This window comes from Rhea pennata, chromosome 2, assembly GCF_028389875.1.
Source record: "Rhea pennata isolate bPtePen1 chromosome 2, bPtePen1.pri, whole genome shotgun sequence".
Taxonomy (NCBI): Eukaryota; Metazoa; Chordata; class Aves; order Rheiformes; family Rheidae; genus Rhea; species Rhea pennata.
Genome location: NC_084664.1, coordinates 147,859,101 through 147,882,294, shown reverse-complemented (window position 1 = coordinate 147,882,294; position 23,194 = coordinate 147,859,101). Strand labels below are relative to the sequence as shown.

At 34.4% G+C, this 23,194-nt stretch overlaps 1 protein-coding gene across 3 annotated transcripts in view; it reads left to right on the top strand.

Moving 5' to 3' along the window:
* Positions 1–23,194, top strand: part of CSMD3 (CUB and Sushi multiple domains 3) — a 683,676-nt gene that overhangs the window by 47,944 nt on the left and 612,538 nt on the right. The gene's annotated exons all lie outside the window — the stretch shown is intronic.

Sequence of the window (23,194 nt, the reverse complement as noted above, 5' to 3'; positions counted from 1 at the left end):
TTTGATATCTATAGTCTTTCAGGAAAGCATTTAGAAAATCATACCTGACATTTCAGTGTAAAAATTTCAAAAAAGAAATCCATTAGCAAAAGGATGCTAAGAGTTTTAGTGACCATTTATTTGTCTAAGAGCACTAACCTAGTCAGTTAGTAGAATCTTCTTTTTTAAGGGAAAAGTTTTTATGATTGCTTGTTCTTTGTCAATTTACATTTCCTGCTAATATTTCTAGAAGTTATCAAAAACAGAAAGATAACAGATAATAAATAGATTTTGAGGGAATAATAGAAAAATCAGACATTGTAACAAATACTAATCCAGCATGTTGTATATCTTTGAGCCTCCCTCTGTCAGCTTTATATCGAGAAGCTAAACAGGACAGATGCAAAAATGCAAAACAGAAAAAAAGATATCCAAATCTGTATGAATGCAGTTAAAAATACCCAGACATCTTTAATTTATGGAATCCCAAGCAGATGGTAGAATATGTTTACTGAACTCTTGTCTCTTTTACTCTGAAGAAGCTTTAAATATCACAGTGTGTTTCAAAATTTGGCAGTGAGGATAGGGGGTTGTTTTCTCTGTGTGTGTCTTGGGGGGTTGTGTATTTTTTTCCAAGTCCTCCAGCCGTGTGAAGCAAAAGCAGAGTAGTGCTGTTGTTAGGTCCTCATCCACCACTCCAAGTGATTCTGCGCCCATGTTGTGACTCACCTTTCAAAAACTGTGTGGGTATCACTGACTTCAGATATTTTCTTTTTCTCTCTGGAGATAGAAAGTGTCCTAAGAACGGATGATACCAGGCAGGATTCTCACACAAGTAACCGAATTCAGTGCGTTCTGAACGATAGGTATAGGAGCAATTAAGGGGCAGCCAAGCCTCACAGTTTGAATAAGGCATATATATGCATACAAATGTATATAGATATATATGTATATGTCACTTTATATATTAAAATTACACTTTATATATTAAAATTATGGGGTACTCTGTGGAAGGTGAATTTGATCTACTTTAATCCGTAGGGCTTAGGTCAGAAGAGTCCTAATGAGGATAGATGAATAACAGTACATTACACCTGATAGTCAAACTTGACAGCAGAGTAGAGAACTCAGTAGCCTTGGGGAGCAGATTACAGGAATACATATAAGTGTGAATGTGCACATCTATCATGAGATATATATTTGAAGATATATGCTTTAATATATGCAATAATATGATCTGTTTGAAGGCTGCTTTTCAAAAATTTAATTCTATACTCCTAAAATTTGCATTTCCTTGATATTTGACTTAGAAATCATTTTGATAATCATTTTATTTATTAATCACATGATACTGACTCTCTTAAATTTTCAAAACTTATAACTACATAGAGTAACATAAATTATGCGTAACAATAAATAGCACTATAAATAATACTTGACGTTCTTGGCATGCACCATTTCATTTATTCCTTTAAACAATAACTTCTCAAACACAGACCTTGTGAAACATGAGTGCTACTTTGTGAATACTTCTCAGTAATGGCTTTTAAGGATGTGAAGGTGTGAAGTATGCATACATTTCAAATGAAATTTTGTAAGGAAATATTTCAAAGAATGTTTCTTATTCCAGCTACCCAGCTGTCCTCTGGAATATGCTCACTTTGTTTCAGAAGCTTCTGCCTTTCATAATGATGGAAAGAGATTTCTATTCAGTATCTGGCTATGTAGTACAAATCAGCTGAGAGATAAAAGAACGATAAGGGATCACTGAGGAAGTATAGTTGTGAATTGGAGTGATGCATTTACAAAATCTGGATTGTGAATGTGGCAGTAATGGTCCCATTAAGGGTTCAGTTAAGTATAAGGATGAGAATATGCATCCTTTATTTGTGTTAAGCATCTGTATTGCTCTTCTGAGAAAGCTAGCTATAAACATTTGAATTGCACACACAATTCAATCTTTATTTTTCAAATGAACTGTTCTGGAACTCTAGTCTTGATTGTCAAATATGTATGAATCTAAATGCCAGCTATTTGACTGAAAAAAAAAAGTGGTAGGAAATGGAAACTTTGTTTAAAAAAGATATGTTATTAGCTGTGACCACTGTCACATAAGGCCACCTGAAACCTAACTTTCCATCCTCCTCTTCATCCAGTGATTTACTAAGAGAATTACATCCTTTATTTAAGGCAATAGATACATAAAAGAAAGCAATTCTTTATAGTCCTATAGGTATTGCTTACCTGGTGATTTTAGGATGTAGAAATATTTTGATTAAAACATCTGTATCTTATTCTTTCTAGAAGAAACAAAACACTTTCTTGTAGTCATAGGTTACTTCACAATAAGGCTTAGTTTTGGTAGAATCAAGACAAGGAAGTAAGCTGGCTGTGGGAGAACTCCCTAACAATTTAATATCTTTTCCCTAGTTTGCATATTTCCTGTATGAGAGTTTTGGCCAGAAATGATAGAATTTCTTTCAAATAACCTAAACAGATAATCATTCTGTTCAAGTACAATTTACTTGCATAGTTGGATACATTTTGGTTTCTCCTAATTCCTTTTGAATACACTAATCTGTAATTCTGACGTATCTGTTGCACGCACATTCTTGCTCTGTCCTGAGAGCATAGGAATGAGAGCTATGAGAGCTGTCAGAATACATTTCTTTTTTTTTTTTTTTTGCCTTGTTCCTTAATGCATCAGTCTTCAATAAGACAAGAAAATGGATCCAGTCAACTACTTATCTTCCTCACTTACCATTACCAGGTGTTCTCTTTCACTTGCCATGCCAAGGGAAAGGAAAGAAGCATCCTCTGCAAACTGGGCATCTGGTTGATTACATTTTTTTCACATAAATCTTTTCTGACTTGGCTATGTAAAGCAGCACCTTCAGAACTAGAAATTAAAACACTTGAAAAAAATGCAGTACTAAAAATAAAAGTCCAGCTACTGTGAATATTATGTTTGTTTATGGGCAGGGATTTGTACTTGTACAATATTACAGTTCAAAACTAAGCAGCGAAGTATGCTAAATCTCATCTGTGTAAGACAGAGCTCTTCCAAAATGCTGACATAAGCTCTAAAACTTCATTGCTTTATCTGTTGTCATATCATAGCACTTAAACAAGGAAGCTAATTAAACTTTCCCCTCATTTTTTTTCCTGAAAGTTATAAGAAAATGCACTATTACAAAGCTACCTTGTAATTAAATGAATTGAGTATTTTTGCATCGGGGTTTACACAATGTTAGAGGAATTGTAATTAACTGCTTCCTAATATTTTATTTTTACTGTGATAGCAAAGGCCTGCAATAAGGGCTATATCGTATCAGTGTGGAAAATTATTTAAATATATGATAATATAATCATGACCTAAAGTTCAGATAAATTTGACAGGAAGGAATGTAAAATCAAACAAAAGATATTTTTATATGAGATTAAAGTAGATTCAGGAACTACATACCACATTTTTGATCTAAATGATCTGGAAAAGCTGGATAAAAGGAGATAGAACTGGTGAAAGTCCCAAGACCCAAGGAGATGACAAAGAAGCAAAAAATAATGTGCAAGTCAGCACAGAGTCTGGGCCATGATTCCCAAGAGAAAATCTGATTGCCTTCTACAATAAAATGACTAGGTAGGCGACGAGGGGAGAGCAGTAGATATCATTTACCATGACTTTAGTAAAATTTGTGACACTGCCACCCACAATATTCTTGTGTATTATTTAGACATTATTGTCTGGATGAAAGGACAAGATGGGTAAAAATTCTTGGAGTCAGAGAGCAGGGGTTAATGGCCACATCTATCTGGACGCTGGTAACAAGCGGAGTACGGCGGGGTCGTGGTACTGTGCTGTTTAACATCTCTGCCAGCAGCCAGGAGGAAGCTTTGGTGCACACTTTCATCAGGTTCACAGGTGATGCCAAACCGGGAGAATGCCTGGGACGCTCGAGGGCCGGGCTGCCGCCCCGAGGGACCCAGGCAGGCAGGAGGAACAGGCCAGAGCGCCTGTGCAGTCTCCATCCGTGGAGGTGTGCAAGTCCCGACTCGGTAAAGCCCTGAAAAACCTCATGGCTCTGAGCCTACCTAAGCGTAGCGTGGAGACCTCCTGAGGTCCCTTCTACCTGAGTGATCCCAGGACACTGTGATAAGGAAAGCACGGGGAGCAGTAAGACCAACAGGCAATGTTTTACACTTTATCATTTTCATGATGGATGTTGACTCTTTAAAAAGTTTTAAAACCTTATAACTCCACATCAGAGAGCAGTTAGGATTACTTAAGAACAACTCAGTGAAAATTTTCCCATGAAAATATTTGGCTTGGTTTCAGAGGAAAAGGCTCATATCTTACATCATAAAATTTGACTCATGAGATCAGCAAGTACCATATTCCTATTAAAAAAATATTTCTGGATAAAGTTACAAATTATAAGGTAATCAAACATAACATACACTTTGGTACATCTTTTTCTCTTTCCATATCATGTATAAAATGACTTGGAGTCAGTTTTAGAAATATTTATTTGGTTAACCTCTTTTGGTTTCAAACAGCTATGTTCCTGTATTCCTGCCAAAGTGTAGTTTATACTCGCTAGATAATAAAGCTGCTCAGATACAGCTTATTGTTGGTAGAGTGAGTACAAACGATGATTAATTAAATCCATGAAATATATTGTATTGTGCCTGTTTCACTTAAGGCTATTATTGCTCTAATAGCATTCAACTATTAGATTAAAGAATTATTTAAATTTCAGAAGTCTTAAAAAAAACACTAATATCTGATAATATATGGCAAATTGTTGCACTTTGCAGAGCTTTATCCTTATAACAAATTTTCTTGTTAACCTTAAGAGAATTAATATGAAAAATACACTGAAAACCTTTACTGAAATTTTTGAATGTTGAAAATACATGTAAAATTAATATTCAGTAAAACCTCATTTAAAACACTGTAACTTACCACACAAATGAAATGTCTTAGGAAAGATTTATGAGAAAGAAAGAACAGAATGAAGTAACCTGAATGTCAGGTTAATTCACCAATCTTTTATAAAATAGAGCAAAATGAGTATTCAGAAAGATACAGTATCTACAAAAAGATTAGCATGGTATAGCTACAACTCATAAGTTATTCTTTGTTTTATTTCAATTAATCTGAATATTGAAGAAATATCTTTCTACCACTCAATTTTAAATGTATGTGTTTTGGAAATACAGATAAGATCTAAATAAAACTGTCTTCCAAATGCATAGTTAATGATCAGAATATATGACCAAATTTCCAAACCTGGAAACACTTAGAAGCTTTCACTGAATTCGCAGATAAACTTGTAGATAAACTTCTATTTTTTCCCTAAGTATTTTTAAAAATTCCATATGATTGCCTGATATTTCTCACTTCTAAAAATTAGTTCATATAGAGAGGAAATTAGATGTCTCACTTAGGAACAAATACTCTACAAAGGCAATATCTTTAATTCTGCTCAGGCAAGGTGAACACATTTCCTTCAACTTCTTTTGTTATATACTACGTGAATTTGGTGTTTGTTTTTCTCCTGTATCAGAACATCTATAGTTTATCTAGTCTTTGTTTTAAAGAACCTTATGAACGTTTATGAACCAAAGCCTGACCTCAGTGCACAGTCTAGCAGATGAGTACCTGAGTATGAAAGTTTTTCTAATGAAAGAGAAAACCAGTGGCAAGTTTGTTGGAAGATATCACAAAACCAGACATAATACAGGCTGTTAAGTTTGAATTTTTATCTGTTATGCTATGAGAAGCGTGGCAACACCAAACTAATGATATATTTTCTTCTTTTTATTGTATATTAGTGCCTCAGAGGTTCATTTTGGAGGGTTTTTTTTGTTGTTAATTTGGTAAGCTTTGTGCTTTATTAAGGATATAATAGAACCAGATCCATCTGAGTACTCAGTACACAAAGTACTCAGTTTTGACTAACATAGGGTTACTAACCTGGATGGTGGTTCTTGACAGAATTAGATGGTATCAGAAAATTTCCTGTAAAACAGTTTGTGGCCAGGCTGGTTATATTACAGCTGGTTATATTTCATCATTATGAACACAGATAAACTGAAGGAATCCAGAAACTACACACATTCCTAGAATGAAGTTTTTTGCCAGATTGTCTGCATAAACACCCAAAGCAGCAGGAGTAGAGGTTAGCACTGCAAACAGACTAACCTGGGCATCATAGAAAGCAACATTTTTTGTTCAAAATTCAGTGGTTTTTTTTTTATATATATATAGAATAAAGCTGTTTCACTACTATTTTTATTAGAATTGTAACATAGTAAATAAAATGGAGGTCAGGACACACATTCAGGGTGAAGGAGATGCAAATAAAAGTTCCCCTTTTCCTATTCCTTGTCCTCTTTCCTCTCCTCTTCCTGCTCGTGTGTTCATGTTTTCAGTTTGGGATTGTCCTCTTCCAAATAGAAAAATTGTCAAAAATGCACATTTTACAGGATGTTCAGAAAATATATTCCTGCCCAAGACCTGTTCTAAGACAAGAAAATTTGACTTAGGATTTAGGAGTTTTCTGACTAAGCTATCAATGTAAGTTATTTCCACAGCTTGTTGCTTAACATCATGTTTGCTCACTGTTCAGTTCTCCTTCAGTCTTCATTTTCATCAGCTTGTTATTATGCTAGATCTCCCCAGGCAACATCTCTGATCTAAATAATAAGCTGAAAATGCAGGTAGAAACCCCTGAAATGGCGATGTTTCTCCCCATTCTGCGCAGAGGGATAGGACAGAGACATTTGGGCTCGTGGGATGCCCGGGCGGTTGCGTAGCAACAGGAGCAAGAAGGAGCGCCGCTCGCCGACTGCCAAACTCCCAGGACGGCGGAGGGAGTCTTGCAGGGACTGCAGCTCGCAGTCTTTTAGGCTCTTTAGCCTTTTCAGCCTTTTCTGTTTAAAAGAAAAATGTATTTTTAAGCAGAACAGGATAAGCACACGAGGCTTTTCAGGTTCCACTGAGGCAAGGGGAGTTGAACAGGAATATTAATACAGGGTATTATTAGAAGATTTTTTCTTTCTCTTTTTCCTTGTTCTACCAGAGAATAAGGTAGGTATTTAAAGTTGAATTTTAACCCAGGATTCTTTTTTTCTGTTCTTTTTTTTAATCTTGTTTATCATTATTAAAACTGATTTCTAGTCTTTATCTTAAAACAAGAAAAGGTAAGCATATGAGAAAAAAAAAAGGAAGGCAAAATGCTGTATTTTGTTTTTTATTGACAACATTGTGCAATATTTCTGCAATATTTCACAATATTCACAATATTTCAGTCAGTGATAGGCAAACCTCATTTGTTATATATTTCTGCAGCAGCGGTCCTTCACTGTGTAGTGAGGGCATCGGGACACGTGCAATATATGGAAAACAGAGAAAGGGTTGGAAGTCATGAGGACTGATGGTTAAAGATAACAGTGAAAAATGTTGCAGTTGGGCCGGATAACACTGGTCACTAAGTAGATGGCATCTTCCAGTTGCAAAAATTTCATTTATTTTAATTTCAGAATTTTTCTGCTTAAATCATCAAAGAAAACATGTGAATCCAAACAATATTTCACGCTTCCATAACTGCTGCTTTAGAAGATCATAAAGCTCTTTAACAACACTAAGTGACTAAGCTTTGTGACAAATTCCTCTAAGATATAAACAAAAAACAAGTATGGCTCCACAGAGAAGTAATTAGGACAAACTGGCGCATAATTTAGACTGGAAATCATCACAGGAAAAGATTGCCTTCTTAAGCCCCTAAAGAGCTTCAAGTGATAAATCAATTTGTCAATGAAATGTAGACTCCTCCTGCGTTAAGCTGAGTGAGGATTTTCAGGATCAGAAGTTTGGATTCAGGTGCCTCAAATCCTCTGTGACTCAGGTTTCTTAATGATGCTGCGTTAAGTGGCTTAAAACAAACTTCTTAGGTAGTCAGTAGTTGCATGTTTCACAGTAAGCAACTCACAGGCCCAGGGTCTGAGCTTCCAGGATTGCTAAGAGTTATAGTTGCAACAGAGGTCAGCAGTAATGTGCTTTGAATCCATATGGACTTATGGAGGGCTACATAATGCTGCGCAGTGTAAAAGAATCAGATTAGATTACTGTAAAACAGGGGCTGACCCAGCTGGGAACGGTACCTCTGTGGTGTAAAACGACTGGTCTCAATCTTCTCCTAATTAGGATCTCCATATCCCAAGATGAGAATATTTATCTCTGCATCTGTAAGTAAAAATAATGCCGAGTGCTAGAAGTACCCTAAGGTGCAAACACTCAAAGGTTTGCTTAAATAGATAAATAAAGCCCTGAACTGTAGTATATTAACTGCATGGAAGCAGTGTGCTAAATAGGTGGAGTGCAATACACCAATAACGTTCTTGCCCACATAACATTAACAGTCACATATTTTTACAGAGCTGTATTAAATATTATGCATCAAAAATGCTAATTAAGAGAGAGAAACTCTGGCAAATATGTCAGTACAACCATGTAAAATTTGTTTTGGAGTAAATTCTGTTATTTCAAGACTTGCTTCTGTTTTGGAAAGGAATGTAAGTTTGGAACTTTAAATTTTCATAAAATGTTTTAAATTAGCTAAAGTAACATTATTAAATAATTGCTTAAGTTTCTAAAGTACAATGCATACTCACTTCTGATAGTAAATATAAAATTAGTTTTTGTTTTAATTATAGAATATAAAAGTGTTTGAAAAGGTGAATAATTAGACTTTGTTGAAGCATTTTTATTGTCAATATTTTCTTACTATGTCACAGAAAACATGATAGAAAAAAATGTATTCTATTGTTATGATCTTCCCATAAATGACAACAGAATGTCCCAAAATACCTGCTGAAGATTAACTTTACTGATGGCTGATGATGGGAACCTCTTCAGACTAAAGAAAGGATCTCATCCATATACATCTGGCAGGAGATACATTCATGGTTCACATCACGTAAAAGTTAAGATTCCTTAAAATTTTAGCATCAGTCTTGAATCCTACTGGATCTTCACTATGAGGGCTGAGCCCACAAAAATTTCTCCATATGAATAATGTTCATATATTTATAGACTTTTTATTCTATAGAATTTTTATAGAAGAATATCATAAAGTTTCTAGTAGTACTCTTCCTAGCATTAGATAATTTCACTTTAATATTTTGCAGTGGCACCTTTTTTCAAGTAGTAGCAGGAAACGAAAGGCAAGAAAAATATTTCGCTCATGCTTTGTGGAACTAACAATTTAAATATGTAAGCCTGAAGGAAAGGAATATTCATTATTATTTTATTTCTGTAGATGGGATATTGAGTCACAAAGAAACTTAATTAAGTTCATAATGTTGCATGAAGGAGAATGAGCTAAGAACTGGAAGTAAAACTCCTGGAATATTCTGTAATTCCTGTATTACTAAATTCTTCCTTCTATCTTTTTTCCTATGCTTAGTGCTCTACCTTTCCAATTCTTGCTTCTGTTCATAGTGCATATTTTATTACTACTTTTCTTGAAAACTTGTAGTCTTTTATGTCTACTTTCTTAATTGCTCTCAGTGGCTTTTAGTGGTAATTGCCATGTCACAAGCACAATAATTTAAAAGCAGATTTTTTTATATGTGCAATCTGTAATAAGATGGTATAAATTAATATAGGCTAAAATATTTTCTCTAATGTACACCCCAGTGAATTCAACCTAAAACAATTTATACTGACTGAAAATATTTGTTAGGCAATCATTAAGTTATTCTGGTTAGCCTTTTGGCTAATCATCTTGATGCATATATTGAAAGTTTGATTTTTTAAGAGCTTATATGTACATACATACATGCGCACACACACACAAAGAAATATTTTATGTGCTTGACAAGCAGTAAGTATATATCCAGTGTATAGGATGTGACTAAATACTCATATTTCCCAATATTTTATGATTGGAACAATTATGAAAATCATACCTTATTTCTGTGTCAGCCATAGTTACATATGCTAGGTCAACTGAGGAATACACTTTCTCGGTCCCCTTTGATTGTCTTAATTTAGATCTCCTATATATCTAAGAAATATGAATTGTTCTTAAAAATGACTTAAGACCCTTTACATTTGTATATTTAAAGTCAGATCTGCAATGATGTCAGTGGAATTACGCAATATGATTGGGAAGAGCAGAATCCAGCCCCTGCAGACACTGCCCTCCGTATAATCTGTGCTTATTATGTTCTAGCACTTGCTGTGTATAAATAAGCATGGCAGTTTAGTACATACTAGTATCACAGATTTAAGGCTGCAGTTCAAAGAGCCTTAGATACCACAACAATTTGTAAATATCTGTATGTATTTCCAGATCAGTTTTGATTTTTTTTGTTTAAAAATATATTAGAGAAAATAATATGTAATACAGGAAAGATACATAGATTTTCATACAGTGTTTTTCTGTAAACTCTGGGAATAATTTTGTGATGCTTTCTCTTCAAAGGAAAATTGGAAGAAAACACTAATTTGGTTGCTACTATGAACTCCTGAGATCCAAACTAACTATAGGATTGTAGTTGAAATTATGTTGACATCTTCTTCAGCATCTTTCTTTTAAATTAAGGCAAACTGTGATGGATAGATAGTGATATTTTCAAGGGCACAGTAACTCCATTTATCTCAAGTACTTAACTGCTTTCTGTCTTTGAGTGCCGTTTCCCTGTTGTCTCTCACTACATGACAAGAATGTTTGTCCTCTGCACTCACCTGGACCTCAAGAGTAAACTCCATACATGGATATTTATGTCTGGAGACAACCTGATGTTTGAAATTATGATGCAGATTATTGCTTGACTGATCAGTGCAGGTCTTTCCAGCAGTTATTGCTACCAAAATAATTTTCCATAGTTGGGTAGGAGATCATTCAATATCGTTTATTTTTCTAGGCAAATATAACAAAGAAGGAATGAGAGGAGGCTTTACTTAATATTTACCGGCAGAAGTCTCCAATGAAAAGACCTGTTCCCTAACATTTTTTTATCACACAGAGGGGACTTCTATCATTTTAAAGTTTTAAATTTTAGCATGTTAAATCCTAATCAGGAAAGATACTCTGACAGTAGCAGGACTGAAGGGACACTAAAGTACACAGTGGTATTCTGGACCTGTCTAATGTTTTCACATGGTAGAATTAGATTTGTGCTATTTAGAAGACCTTTTTAGTTCCCTGGACACTTACAGATCATCCCCTAAGAATGACTCGTTATGGATTAGTTAGCTAATATGTGATCATATGGATGCTGGAAGGTATTGATGTTATCTCAGAGAATGTATCTGTCAGCCGTGGAAAATATTTCTGATGTTACTGCTCAGTTTATGCTGGCTGAGGGAAATTTGAGAACATTTCACAGAGAATGAGTGCCCTACTGCATTTTTTGCAATGTATCTGAAAGCCAGCAGATGGAGCTTTTCAGTTGCTGTGACGCACACAAATTTCATCGGAACAGCTGGTACCAAAGCCCCAGTAGTTAGTTACCCTTTGCCTTTTAAGCAAAAGCACTTTTAAGCAGTTTGCCATTTATTTGAAAGTTTTGTAATACAAAGCAACTGCGATGCAAAACATCCAATGTTCACAAATATTATTCTCTACTAATAACTATGTAGTTCCATTTTAAGTATATTTTCTATATGTTCATAATATTTAATACAGTTTAACCTGAAAGTGTTGCACACAATCTTCCACCTTGCAAAATGTTTCTTTTCAATTCTACTGTATGCTTTCAGGATATCTTATATGTTTGCATGAGTTTTTTTTTTCAATTTGCATCATATTCATTATGCTCCATTCATATGTTTTTGTATGCTTGGTTATTTAAGAATATAGCTTCCACGTGTCAGAAAATAGAAAATTTAACTTAGTTTCTAGAGATCTAGATTGTACTTTACCTTAAAACATGTAGTACAACAGGCAAGGCTTAGTATTTTTCCTTCTATTTTTTGTTCCCTCCAAAGTTTCAAAGATACCTTCTAAAACAAAAGTGATCGTTATATTGAACCAAATATAAATGTATCTTAAATTTCTACTTGACAATAACTGGAATGAGGAGTGAGAATTGAAGAGCAGCATTTACGGTCCCCTAACAAACACAGGAGTTGCATTGCATAACGTGAGTTGCATTGCTTGCTAATCCAGACATAACCTGTTGTGAGTTATATTGCCAAGCATTGCAACACATTCTTGTACACATACATGAGTATGTATTATCTCGACAGAAAATCTCTTGGAGCCAAGACCTGTGTAGAAATTACTGATAATTTTATACTGCATCTAAAATGATTTTGTAATATAATAGTCATCTAGTCATGCAAAATTAGATTAATTGCAAAAGCTGCAAAAATCTGTACAATGCTTTAAAAAGCTCAAGGTGGATAAATGATGGCAAAGAAATTAAGTATGAAACCCTCAGAGCCACATAAGACAGCTGTGTCTTGCCAAAGCAAAGCAAGTACCTGATTGAATTACTGCTAAAGAGGAAAGAAATGTATTTTTAAAGATACCTGATATAAATGGACATTTAGTAACACGATAGTTGAAAAGGAGCCTTGGTCAGAAAGCATTATCACTCTTGCAAACCCACGTAAGATAATTTTGTAGAATTTATGAAGAGAGGAAAATATTTCTCAGAACTAAGGTAAATCAGTCAAGAATTTGTATATTACAACACTCAAATTATGCTTAATTTTTGAAAATGTGGGATTTTTTCTATCAGCTAGTTAAAACTCACTTTCATGAACAATTAAAATGAAAATCTAGATTATTTGTATATTTAATTTGGCTTATATTTAGTGAGGCACTGTCATACAAAGACATTTTTGAGATGATACCAATGAATCCTAAATATTCAAAGATCATCCTGCTATTTTCTTTGAGAAGACCATCCTCATCATTGAAATGTCCTAAAAATTTTGACTGTTAGGAAAATCTATCAGAATGAAAGAATTGATATGTAAATTAAAATTCCCTTTACATGCATTAGATGATACTACTAATGTTAAATTGCATGGTGTGGAATGGCGAGAAAGCTCATCTTTATCAAGGGGGGAGTTTGATGTTTTGGTTAATATACAGAAACCTCAGTTTTGTGTTCACTACATATCTCACCAAACAGCTTTCTATGTTGGAGACTTTTCTCTCTAACTTATAGGTCATGCACTCATTCAAAATAAGTTTATCCTGTTACTCCATCTTGATATGAATCTTAATTGTTACAGAGAGAAAAAAAATACTAGAGGAAAAGATATTTTTCAGAAATAACTATCTTGTACTCAAAAATTGAAAGTAAGCTTGAGAACCTATACCAAAGTACTGCTACCTTTTTTTCTTTTCAATATAATGAGATTTGAACCATGCATCATGGATAGAATAGCAAAAAGAGATGGTGGTTGTAAGAATAATGTAGATTCTTCCAAATTAGATATATTGGGCTTTTTTTGGCTACTAGACCTGTTAAGACATTTCAACTAACTAGCGAAAAAGTGAGTTCTTCATGGCAGTACCTTCTCCCCTCCCCTCAAAAGCCACCTTCCAGACAAATAAAGACTGGATCGCTTTAGAGGAGACAGTCTATAAAAGCAAACAATCCCTTTTTGGTATTAAAATTCATGATGTTAGATATTTCAGTTTCTAATTTTACTTACCTGTGTCATAGTACTTTTATCTGGAGGAATACTTCTTTGAGAAAATGTAATTGTGTATGCAATGCTTAGCAGAAATATTTTTGCAATGTTGTTTCTAACATCATGGATTTCTGTTTCTCAAGTAAATAAATTTCTACTATCCTTTTTTGCATATTTTACTGTATCTACTGTTTTCATCATTTTAATTCATAAAAAGTACTGCTATTCAGTTTTGATAAATATTGTTCACAATTAAAAATGATGACAAAATAATGTAAGCAACATGTCGAGTTTAAAGCCACTGAAGCTCTCAGAAAAGATATTCACACATCTCTTCTTAAGCAAAAATAAGTCAAAATCGAGTAATGACTTAAGAAAAAAAATTATAATGATGAATGGCAATGTTGATATCTATTGTTTTTGTACAGTAAAAGAACAGGCTGTCTTTTTATCATGGTCCATTGAAGGAATTATTACATGAAGGAAAAGCAAAACAAAAATATTCCTATTCCATAGAAGCTTAAAGTCAAATCAATATTTCTCTGTCTTTCTAAACCGGAGAAGGAGTTGTAGAAGGATAATTCTGACATCAGGTTCACAATCCAGTTCAAAGTTGTTCATACTGAAAAGGTCAAATTTTACCCATTTCTGAAAATAAATATTTTAGAAAAAAAGTCTTATTGGACTTCATGGAGTTTTCATAGGTTTTTATAGGGAAAATGTTGCATGACATTTTATTTTCTTATATATATTTCTGTGGATCTGGATTAGCCAGAAGTACAACTTTTCCTCTTATTTCAGCCAAAGCCAGAAAATTTTCCTTCCTTCTCTTTCTTTTTCTTGCCAGGCCATTGAAGGGGTCACTGGAGAGTGCATGCGCTGTTTGGTTGGGAGGCATTAAATACAATATTGAGCTTGAGACACCTGCATGTGTAGAGGAAAGTCAAGTAGAAAATATAGGTCAATATATTTGGTTAGGAAAGAAACCTCCAATATTTACTAGGAAAAAAAAATCTAAGTGGAATGAGTATGAGAGATCTTAAAATGACAAAGGTCAGCAAAGTGACTCTGTAATCTGGTATATACGATGCAGTGAATATCACTGCAAAAAAGAGAGAAGAAAAAATACGGTAAACATACACAATATAGAAAAAATGTATATAAACTGGTAGTTTATTCCATATTTTTTCTCTAAGTTGATTAACAAGAAATTCAAGAAGGAGTTAAATACACAGACTTTCAGAGACCAGGTTACAGTTGCAGTAGGTGTGTTACTATATTATTTGGAAATCTTTTTAACTGTGCATTTTGATACTCTTATTACCATTGTGTGACTGGGAAAGCAAAGAGGAAAAAGTATGAAAAATTGTCCCTGTGATGGAGCTAAATTCTGCTTGCTTAAGTGCAGCTTCAGTTAGTAGTGCATCTAGAAGGCTTTTTTAGGATACTGTAGCTTTAAGCAAGAAAAGGGAGACTAGAAGAAAGGATCCACTGTTGTTTTCTTAGAAACGCTAGTTTTAGAAAAAGGGTATCAGGAAAGAAAATTCAGTGGTTATAATATCATAATCATGTAATGTATTTGTAAGTATTAACACCTAGATGTTAAATGCTTGTGTTCTGTAATTGTGGGAGTTTTTTTTTTTTTTTTTTTTCCTCCGAACTAGTTTATTTTGTATTGTTAGTAAATTCATATGCTAAATGTTTTCTTGTGTGAACAAATTCAATGCAACACACTGGCTAAAATGAATGTTCTTTTTGAATTTTAAAATGCATGATTTTCTTCTTTTAATATTCAGGAATTAGGAAAAAAAATAATTCCAAAACACCTCATCTAAAGTCTGGCCTATCATTTAATCATTTCATCATTTTATATAACCTGTTCTTACTTATCTCTATTGACTTTTTTCCTTCATTTAGTCTCACATTGTTTGTGAACATCTTTTTATGGTTATTCCTGTGTTCTTTCTGTTTATGAATGCAGTGTAGCAGTTATCATCTGTCTTATATCACCATAACTTGCCTGGCTTCATTGGATTTATTCCAGTTTATGCCAGATAAGGATGTGATTTAGTATTTCACATGAAGAAGTTTCATTTGCATTGACTCAAAATAACATCATTACATTATTTTTTTTTGAACACCTTATTTTTTTTTAATATATTTTTGATGGTTTTTCGATCATTATTTCAGCATAGCTAAGCTTTTATCCAAGTAAACAAAAAGATGTCTAGGTTGTCATCAAGAGTTTTTGCATTTCTTTGAAACCAGTTACTTCTCACTCAGAACAAATTCCCTTCAAGGTGCGTTGAATTGTATTGATCTGTTTGCATTTCATTTTTTTTTTTTTTTTTTTTTTTTTTTTTTGGCTCTATGAACAACCTCACAGCCTTTTCTCTCTTTTAATATCTCAAATGATCTTGTCACTGGAAAATTCTGATACATCTTCCGTTACTCTTTCCAAAAAGAAAAAAGAGTAGTAGTACAGAGTGTTCTTGCTCTCTGCTGTTTAGGTTCTACACAACACACAGTCTAATAAGGGGTTTTGAAGGTATTCTGTGTTCACATAAAGTTAGGACAGTGAAATTTGAATCACACACTGTTCATTGATGCTGCTCTAACAAGCTTGCTTAATAATATGTTTCTACTCACCTCCACACTACCATCTGTACCAACATGTTATCTTTCACTCTGCTTTGCTGATCTGTTTACTGTCCGTAACAGGCTCTGGTGAAGGACTTGGTCCAAAGCTTGTTAGACATTCAGATAAGTCATACCTTGTGTTTCTCAATAATTCAAAATAACAATGAACTTTCTACCACCTCTCCTGCTCTACCAAATAATTGTAATATACAATTATTTTTGTTTCTGAAAGTGGAGGAAGGGTGAAGTTACCTACTGAGCTTGTTTTGAAGGCAGGTCTTCTAATTCTCTTTACAGTCCTTGTTCTAAATCCAGACCCTGTAAAAATTCTAATACACTGTCCTTTCCTTGTCTGTCTCACTGTAAGTGTATTTATTTTGTAATAATAAAGCAAACTTTTACAGTGCCATTTGTAATGTAATAAAGGAGAAATGAATACTAGTGACAGAAGAGGAAAATATATGTTTCATTGAGAAGTCTTCTGTCAGTTTTTGCAAGTAGGACTTCTCTGTCAACAAACATTTCTCTGACAAACATTTCTTTTTTTAATTTTTGTTGGAACACTCACAAACATGTGTGAACATGCAGTGCACTTTATAGATACCAACACAGAGAACTTTCTTTTCTCCATCAGGTTAAATCGTCAGGTGGTTTGGTTATCTTAGAATGACACTGCTGCATTGACTTTGAGCTGTATTCATGCGAGTCTGATTCTTATGAATTAATGAACTGATGGATGAGCTCTTTTGTCTAACTTCTTATATAAATGTTTTGCCGTAATGAGTCCCAAGAAATATTAAGTTAGAGACAACTAGAGGGAAAAGTGGCCAGGAACGTCATAATTTGGGAATCCAGTAACAGCTCAGTGTAAATCTGTAAGTGTTCTTTCATCTTTCTTGAGCTCGTTAGCTGAAATAATCTCCCTGATTCTGGGTCACTCATTGAAGCAAGTGTAAAGCTCCCAGGGATATGATTATATTTACCTGTTGTTAAGCCCTGATTTTTTTTGACATCTGGGGACTGATGAGATTGGTAACAGTAGCTAATGTTTCTGCAGCATTACTCCTCAGGCGTTTTGCAAATCTCCTAAATCAGCCAGGTGGAATATCCCAGCAAGTTTCGCTACACTGTCTCAATGTCAGCTTCCCCCTTGGCGGGTGAGCGAGCCACAGAAAGGTTTCTAACTTAAACAGACAATAAATTCCCATAACACAAAGCTTAAGAGATAGATCAAGATAAGTTCTCTCTGGTGATGTATTCTAAACACAATTACTGTTGACAATCAATTAATATTTTCTTTCATCTTATTCCTAAAACTAATTATTTCTGCTTCTTTCATTTTATGTTGTAATCTGAAGAAAGATTAGGGAAATAATATTTAAAGATAAGTTGTCACATACAATGAAGCGGAAAAATTTTGAAGCAGGTGAAAGCTGTGTACAATTAATTGCAATGAAAGCTGCAGTAAGAAAAAAATACATGCAAAAATGAGAAGAAAATATTGAAAACAGAGGAAAAAAGTAACTGAATGAAGCAAAATTTTAATGAAAAATAATGTAGCAAAAAGAAAACTAGAGCTTAACAAAATATTAAAATATTATTGCTCATAAAATGATCACAAACTCAGTAATTTACAGAACACAGAAAAATTTATAATTTTCCCTTTATAAAGGAATTTTGGTATTTCTATTCTAAAATATCAAAAGCAAGGATCTATCAAAGGCTTCAAAAATATTATAATTCATATTTTAGTATTTCCTGTATTATTATATATTATATGTTAAGATAACTTTAAAATGATTCTGAAAAAATATTTGTGTAAGGAACCAACTTTAATGATGACATAAATTCAGTACTGTGCTTATTTCAAAAACTATAATGTGTTTTGCTTTAGGTACCATGCTTTTCACTCAAAAGAAAATCTGTTAAACAGGCTGGAGTTAAGTGACTTTTTTTCCCAAAGCATGGGCTTAACATAATAGGTCTTTAGTGATTAATTGAATAGCAAATCAATATCTTTTATCTTTAGAAAAACAGAAGCCTTAACTTCTTATAAACAGCAAGAAACAAGTGGCTTTGACTCACTTCTGCTTACAGAAAAAAAAATTAATTCATGAATTCATAGAAGCATGAACATTTCTTTAAATGGATTATTTCAATTACTCTTGCTGTTTATTACTCCTCATGGAGTCATTAAACCTATGAAAATCTAGGATTACCAATTTACACAAGGAAAATATTAATCACATCTGCAGGCAAAGCAGGACAGAATGCCTCACGTTGAGAATGTGGCTAATTGTTTTGCTGAACAAGACCCGTTATGAAGCTATTACCCACAATTAATGATTTCTTTGACAAGACATTATACAGAAGAAAAATGTAAATTTTATGAAGTGTCTATAAGGGATGAAAGTGCAAAGAAAAGGAAGAAAGTTGTCTTCTGATTTTATTCATTCTTAATATAATTTTGAAATATCACTCAATGTTTTTAAATTATTACCTCTCCTCAGGTGAGTTGAAAGATAGTGTTTTTTTAAAAAAATTACATTTTATGTTGGACTATCATAGGTTTTTTTGTGAGCAAGAAAGTTGCAAATAGTTACAAAGTCAATAAGGTTTAGAGAAACTGGTCAAGGTTTTCTAAATGAAATCCTAAAAATATGTGAAGTTGTAAATGAGTTGTCTGATTCTTATTAGGAGCAGCCTTATACGCAGCATTTCTAAATATTAGAAAACATCTTTAGATATGTAATCTCCTATTTCAAAGGCAATCTAGTAGATTTATTTCTTTTGGGGTTTAATAAATTTAAGAAGTCTAGAACCACTTAAAGATAATTTAAATTATGATTAAAATGAGTTAATAGCTTACTTCCTTTTTAAGTACTTATAAGCATTTTTCAGACAAGTAAAAAAGCAATTGTCCTATAGTACAATTTCTTCTTGAAGGTTACTTCTCTGAGTGATCTCCATGATTTGTTTTGTGTTTTTGTAGTACCGATATGTCCTCCCTGCATTTTGATCCTGCACATGTGATGAACTTTCAGAGAGCTTTGGTGAAGTTTTGACCATGGCCAGCAGTAGTAGGATCTGGGCTTAAAGATATTCAGCTTATTTAAATGATCATCTTTGGTCTTTAATCTTGCTGATGAGTTCTACCTGTTATTCTGTTAATCAAACCAAATCATGGTAATAATTTTTAGCCTAGATATACTACTTTATTTCAAAGACTCCAACCAGTATTAACAATTGCATTGTCTTAGCAGCATGCAATTATAGCATAGCACTCCAGCTTCTTCAATGCACTGAGCAACAATTATGTTCCATCCTCCACATAAATCATACGCAGCTTGCTGCAGTAATTCAACAAAGTCAACACATCCTTACATCCAAGAAGTGCTTTTTAAAGAAAGTTAGGTTCCCTGTGCATTGATTTCAGCTTATTAAACTGCATTAATAACTTAGTCACATCCCTTAAATTACAACAAAGTAATTAAGAGAGATAGAAAAATATAATTACTTTTTGCTTGAAAATTCTGCAGTTTCCATGCAGACTGGATATATTATTCATACTGGGTGTGGATTTCATTTTTATTTCACTGCACTGATAGCATAACCGCATACTCTTAATTATAGAGATAGTAAATAAGAGAGAAAAGAATATAACCCTTCTTGCTCCCATAGAAACTTCTCTTGGCACACTAAGCACTAATTAAAATTCATTATTGCGTCACATTTTGCACAGATACAGAAGAGAAGAGAAGGTATTTTGAATGGGAAGACACAGGGTTACTGTTCAGGTGTTTTGCAGGGAGTCCTAGGCCTGCTCTCTAGCCTTTGTTCAGATGCTTACGGCAGTCAAAGCTGCTGCTCACTGCCATGGTGTGAGCCAGGGGCTCCTTGCAAAGGCGAATACCTTGCCTTCCTCTGTGCACCCTGAAGTAACGGCAGCAGCCCTGTGTCACAGTGGGCAGTCAGGAAGTGGAGATCTACGTATGCACTGCTCTGGCACCTGACCCTCATCTCCTTCAGCAAAAGACATGAGGAAAGAAAATCCAAGAATTATTTTACCAGATTGGGGTTCTAAGCAATTGCCCTCTTAATTTCACTCCTGTCCTCCACTTCTGGCCTGAAAAGAAGAAAGACGTTGATATAACCATTGCAAAAAGCAAAATAACAAATGTGTCTTAGGCAGGATTCCTTCGCTTAACATTAGGCACCTTCAGAGCAGGTGTGTAAGCTGACCTAAGTCAATGGAGAGCTATTCAATTTATTTGATGTAGATGACCAAGCGCCCCTGAATCTATTGTCCAGCACTCCACTGATGATCACAGGTGCCTCACTGTTAGGACATTATAAACATCCACATTTAACCAGATTCCGCCCTTTGTATCTAATCTGTGAGCAGATGTAAGCAGAATAAATGTCAGTATTAGAACATAAAGATAACTTAAAATTCTGGACTGGATTCAGCAATCAGAGATTTTTGGATACCCTGCCAGAGGAACCATTGGATATGCAATTAAAGCTGGGAAACTAATCTGCTTTTACAGAAACAAAATATAGAGGTTTGGAAATTTGGCTTTGGTCCTACGTAAAAACTTAAATAAGAGGCTATGAAACTCTAAAAGATAAAAGCATGAAGTTGATTGATAACTAACCCATGGTCAGTATCCTGATGGATACATAAACTTGGAGAATACAGAGAAGGAGGACTTGAAATACTTTTATATACCCCAATAATTACCATAAACAGTTTGCTATTTCATGGAATGTCACATTTAGTTAGATCAGAAGTTCATGGTAGCATTAAGAAGTCTTAATAAAAATGCATTTGGATATTCATTCACATAAGATTTGATTTCATAATATTTTCTTATATGGCAAAAAATATAAATGGAAGACTATATCCAAACATTTCAACATTTGAGCTTTTCTTCAGAAACTAGATATGATTTTGACAAGAAGTACAGGAACGGTTCAGTCACTGAAGTGTTTGGATTAAACACCCTGTTGTAAATCTGCCTTTACTTGACTGTGTAGCATCAAATTTATAGTCTACAGCTCTTTACTGAATATAAAAATCTTTTAGTCTAGCAGAAGGATGTACTGGGTAAATACTACACCTACGTCCCTTGCTATCCTCATCCAAAAGTTCAAAATATCCCAGCCTGTTTCCTGAGGACTAATGTTTGGCTGTAAACTGTAACCGTCCACTGTGGCAATACAACTGCAGAGATAATCAGGTCAGCTCTCTGCTTCAGAAAGCAAAAGATCTTCCAGCTTCTGTCAAAACAGGTATTTGGCTCATCAGAGGTATGTCACCTGCTGAGTGGCGTGTCATGGTCCTGGGAGTAAAAGGCTGCCTCGCTTTTCCCTCTTGTGCAGGTGGTGGGCTCACCACCTCAGGTTTGGCTTGGTTTACGCCCGTAGATGGTCCAGCAGTCCCTGGACGGCTTCCCCAGAGGTCCGTGCCTACCAGCTCTTTGACACGCTGTTGTGCAGGTTTTTACCAAGTCCCACTCTTCAGGTATTTTCTGATAGAAATCAAATCCAAGTTCCAGGCCCTTGCCTCAGACTGAGCCCAATGAAACAAGATTCAGTGCATCTGCGGTCCTAACCTAAATGACCAAATGTACAGCTTAAGATACATTCCAACGGTAGCAAACGGTTACCGTGTGTAAATTTAAAATTTCTACTGGTATATAGTCGTTGTGTGAATATATCCATAATTCCCATAGAACTGCTGAGAGAAAACATTCAAAATTTTTGTGGGAAGCCTCCCCAGATTCTTTCTGAAAGATATCTACCACAGTCTGCCGGTGGATTCCTCAAGCTCCACCTTTTACAAGGGGCAATATTTTAGTCTTAGTATATAGCAATGCAAACCACGCTCTGGCTTCCTAAAACACTAGATAAGTCTTTTTCTCATGCTAAAGAACAAGTCTGCTGAGACACCTTACAAATACCAAATATTTCCTTATCACAGTGATATGTGGCGTATTAGAAAGAACCTTTTAGAGTTTCCTAGAGAATCTATGTGCTTTGCCTACTTTAGTACCTATCTAGCTATGCCTACTCGTACACATACGTATGTTCTGAAGTCAAACCTTTTCATAATGCCTCCCATTGAAAAGGCTCCACATCTGCCCTGGTATTAGTTTTTGCTCTGTTAAAAGCACTTATTTTCAATTACTCTAAAGAAGCAGAGAATCCATTATTCCTCTAACGAACCACACAACAATGTGTGCTTGGTTTAGGAAAAGGACAAAGACTAAAAAATAGATAGCCCTTTACAAATATTTATATTTAGGAGCATTAGGAATCAAATAGTTATATTTTTATGCTAAATTCAAAATCAAAGTATACAATGTTAAAGACTGAAAACAGCAGCATCTTCCTAAGAATTTTGTTAAATAAGACATTACTATTAATTGGCTGATATTTAATAAAGTGCGTATAATTGATTCAGTTTGAGAAAGAAGCTAAAGTCTCTCTCTTCTTGTTCAGAACCCAGCAAGCTTTAATATTCTGAGATTCTTTGCTACTGAAAATATTTTTATGCAGTAGAATTTGTTCCAAAGTAATAGCTTTCCTGATGGAGCTGGTTTGTCCTGACAGAGGGGATGTTTACTCATGGTAAGCCAGCAGCACTGTTTCTAGATTCCTTTTTAGAAATGTAGGATGCTGATTAATTTCAGAAATACTAGCTACTGAAAGCAGACATTGGTACTGAAAAATGGATGAGACACTTGGAGTAACAGTCGCCAAAAGGTGAAATAAACTGAAACCAGGGAGCCCATTAATTAAAGATAAAAAGTCACACAATTTAATAGGAAATTATGTGTGTTGCTAACGTGATAACAAGAGACGCAGGGCACTGCTGATATTAATGGCTGGGAGGGAGGA